The 4,107-nt window shown below is 39.3% G+C and overlaps 1 long non-coding RNA gene across 1 annotated transcript; it reads left to right on the top strand.

Moving 5' to 3' along the window:
• The first annotated feature begins 1,342 nt into the window (after positions 1 to 1,342).
• On the top strand, positions 1,343 to 3,503 carry LOC135556673 (uncharacterized). Its single transcript, XR_010458037.1, has 2 exons — positions 1,343 to 1,815; positions 3,361 to 3,503. It is a non-coding gene; the product is annotated as an uncharacterized LOC135556673 (long non-coding RNA).
• Positions 3,504 to 4,107: the final 604 nt, after the last annotated feature.

Genomic DNA, 4,107 nt, shown 5'->3' with positions numbered 1-4,107 from the left:
ATTGGATGTTTCAGGATTTCTTCCCTGTACTATCTCATCTGGTGTGATGAAATAATCCTTGTTCTGTGCATCAGTTTACACATCTAAATGTACAGTATCTAGCTATATTTAATGTATAGCTATGACATGATAGGAGTAGTAAAGCAGCTTATATGTGATGATGGCATACACTTAAACACTCCATGTGTGGTGTAACTGTTCCAGAGTCAAGTTATGCCCAGTTGGAGTCATTGTGTACAGTGAGTGAGAGATTGCAATACACCTTGTTCTGCTTGGCAACAAACTTTTTTTTTAACATTATTTGAGTAGATCTGCCCTCTGCTGGGCAATATTGAGACACCACTAGTGACATGAACTTGATGAGGCTTGCCTTGCTGTCACCTGCTTTTAAAGGTACAATATGCAGAAATCGCTTCACCATTTCCTGGTTGCGAAAATTCTAATAATTTTCAGTTTGTGAATCATTGTACCATCTAAACAGTTGTGAAATATATTTTCAATAACCAAAAATGTTATATGTTCAGCTGTTTGAAGCTGGTGTACAAAACCAAAAGATGCCAAAACGAAATGTAAGAACGGGACGAGTAGAAATGGCATACATAGAACATATCTACTGCTTGTTAGAATTGCTTTCAATTATGACAAATCTATAACTCACATTTCTATGTGAATTTCGTTGGCAGCACAAAAACTTACATACGCATCTTTAATAGACCTCACCTTGTCTTTCTTTTCCCCCAACTCAATTAAGCCAAAACCACGCCTATTATCAGAGAGGCGTTCTACAACGCTTTGAGCGCTCTCCAAGTCCGGAAGTGAATATCACGTAGCGCGAAATTTCAGTCACTAATTAATAACATTTGCCCTTGTATTTCAAGATTGAAAAATATAATAAAATAATGTAGTGGACAGAGCAAGCCATTCAAATCAGATTCAATGGATGTAGCATAGCGTATTCGACTGAATTGATTTGCTAAAATATTTTAGAAATTATGAATAATAAGCATATGTTTTTACCTGATAATAGGCTACAAATTATAATATAACAACTTCAAATGTCGAGCTAGTAACGTTAAGTAGCCTAGGTAAACATAGCTGACCTTCAATTGAGGGAATTCAGCAGAGTTCTGAGACATGTTTACAAGTCATTGAAACTCTGAAAATGAATACATGGGCAAATGTTACCAAACATTATAATAATAGGACTGTATTATGGTAGGCAGCTAATTGTTAAATTACATTTTCCATCCTTACCTTGGAAGGCCACTGTCTCTGCACTGATCGCCTGTGAGTGAAACAACGCTAGCTAGCCAATGGGAGCGTAGCAGAACCCCCTCGTAATAACGGGGCGTAGTTTAGGCTTAACTGCGTTGGGAAAAAGAAAGACGCAAGCTCACCTGCTTGAAGACCTGAAACCCGGAAATTAGTTACCATTCATATGGCGAAAATGAATGAGGAAAGAATAGGCTTTTGGGATAAACGCGGAAATAAGGTCTGAGGTTAATACAGGCTTAGGATATCTTATACGTTTTGTTCTACGAGATAATATTAGTCAGTTAACATTACCTTTATTAATTATGAAGCATTTATGTGCTTTTTCAAATTACACAAACGCTTCCAAATTCACAAAAAATACATTAGTAAAAAAACAACAGAAAGAAGCACGAGAGTTTCGCAAGAATTGTCTGCTTTTTCTTGAATAAGTCTGTTTTTATGTAATATTGTTTCATTGAACACTATATCCCAGAAAGCCTTGCGCCAAGGCAAAGCAGGAAGATATTTTTTCGTCTGCAACTTCGGGAATTTAGCCAGAAGGTATGTCTCTTTTACCTTCTTTTTTTGCCCCCACAAATCTATCTAATTAATTTAAAGCACATTTGAAGTTAGTTCCAACCTTCAAAGTTCACAGCTACGTGTAGATGTATTTCCAAAATCGGTCCTCTTTCAAGTTTCAGAGTACAGTTTACTGATTTAGCAACCGGTAGTTAGCGGTTAGCTAGCTAACTTACTTAGCTGTCAGTTTGAAAACCACAACCTCGCTCTTTCCTGCTTGTGTCTTCAGGCCGCTCTGCGCTAGAGAAACCCTGAAATAAGTTGAATCTTCTTGGCCTATTTCAATTTGGCAATGAAATAGCTATTGAGAGTAAGTATCTTCTACTGTAAGACTTTATCGAACTAGTGGCAATACTACAAATATGGTCCCTCCCTAGTTAGTGAATTGTTTGTCATCAATACAACCCACAGTTCAGTGTCATTTGGTTAATATCTGAGATCAATGGTTCTAAACCTGTTTGGGCTTCAATGTCATTAACACCTCCTTAGATCATTGACGACCATACAAGTATTTTTAGCTACTCAACAACACTTATCCTGGTCTTTAATTAAAAATGTAAATAGTTAGTGGATTTGTAGACTTCTCTAGTTTGTAGTAGAGATTGTAAAAACACTATAGTAGAGAATATGTTATCGAGTAATGACATTGTCTCAGTCTCAACTGTTCCAGGGTGAAATGAATAGCCTAGTTCCCTGAGTAAACAAAAGTATTTTATTCTAACTCTATCACCACCATCTTTGGAGGGTGAGGCAGAGGCGTCTGAGCTCACACTGCTCTGGGTATTTTTATAAAGTGGTCATGTGAAACTGCAGACAACAAATGAGAGATGTCTACTGTCTTGTCTTCCTGGGCCACAAGATGAAGGGCTGGTCTGTGTCTATCGAGTCATGGTTTATCCTCCACTATGGGTAGCACTATTATAGAGTGGTATTTATTAGACTGTTTTACAACTGAGAAGACTGCATGTTATTAAATATAGAAGTTTTGAATGTTGAAAACTGACCATCTGGACAGTTAAACTTGCAATGAAATCTATCTATGCCAGATTTTTCCCCCCAGTGTTGGTGGTAAGGGTAGCATGGGGCGGGGGGGTGCACTGCTGCTAAATTAATATAATTGAAATAGTGTATGCTATTGTACTGTCCATCGCTGGGTACTTTCACTGGGTCCCCCCTACGTCTCCTAGTGTGATATTGAAGGGGAGTTTTGCTAGATAACATTTCAGGGGAAATATATATTTTTTTCTAGTAGGCAGGTACAGTAATGTGTTACTGGTGCCTGGTGCATGTTGCTCGAGTTCCTTCCTCTTATGACTTGGTTAGTTTCTCTCTTTTCCAGACCCACCTCTGTCCTTTTTATCTTTTCCACAACTACCAATGCAACTCTGTCTAGTTAGAATACCATGCTACTACTAGGACTACATAGCCAGGTCACAGAATCTTCTGTCCATCACCAAATTTCACTTGATATTTAACATAACTAATGCAAAAATTTGTCAACTGTTCTCTGATTCTTTGTGTCCACAGGAGTGTGTTGCTCAGGTCCTGGGGAGAGTGGTGAGTGTCAGTGTGTGTTACAGAAACACCAGCAGTGAGTGTATGTCTGTCTGTAATCTGCTTCCGCCGGCTGTTTGTGGCATCGGCTGTGAAGTGAACAGGAAGACAGAGGGTTGAAGAGAGAGAAAAAGAAAGAAAGAGAAGAGAGGAAGCTGCCGTCAGCATGACTGAGTTCTGGGTGTGTTTCAGCTGCTGCATTGGAGAGCAGCCTCAGCCTGTGAGTACACACACACAAGAAATCACTGTTTTGTTTACTCCTGATCTTTCAGTCTATGAAGTGTGGACACTAAAGGTCAAGGTCCTAGATACTGAAATAGAACCAGGCCTTCTCATCTTCTGTACTTCTTATCAGCCTGTGTGTGTGTGTCTGTTCATAAAGCAGTTGACAGTTGTTGCCTTTAGTAATACTACAATTTCATTAATGCTTTACAGAAGAGGCGGCGGAGGATAGACCGTTCAATGATCGGAGAACCAACCAACTTTGTTCACACAACACACGTAGGCTCAGGAGACATGGGCGTTGGGCTCTCATCAGTACGTACTGACCACCTACCCTCACACAGAAAACAGAGCCTTATGTCATATCAACTAGGTAAAGATTCCAAGCAGTTACAAACCGTTATCCAAGTCTTCTGTTCATTATGACTGTGTGTGTGTAGGTGAACTCCGTTCAGGCCCAGATGAAATCTAAAGGAGGTTATCAAGGAGGGTCTGAGA

This window comes from Oncorhynchus masou, chromosome 2 (genome assembly GCF_036934945.1).
Source record: "Oncorhynchus masou masou isolate Uvic2021 chromosome 2, UVic_Omas_1.1, whole genome shotgun sequence".
Lineage (NCBI taxonomy): Eukaryota > Metazoa > Chordata > Actinopteri > Salmoniformes > Salmonidae > Oncorhynchus > Oncorhynchus masou.
This window is presented reverse-complemented; position numbering and strand designations above follow the sequence as displayed.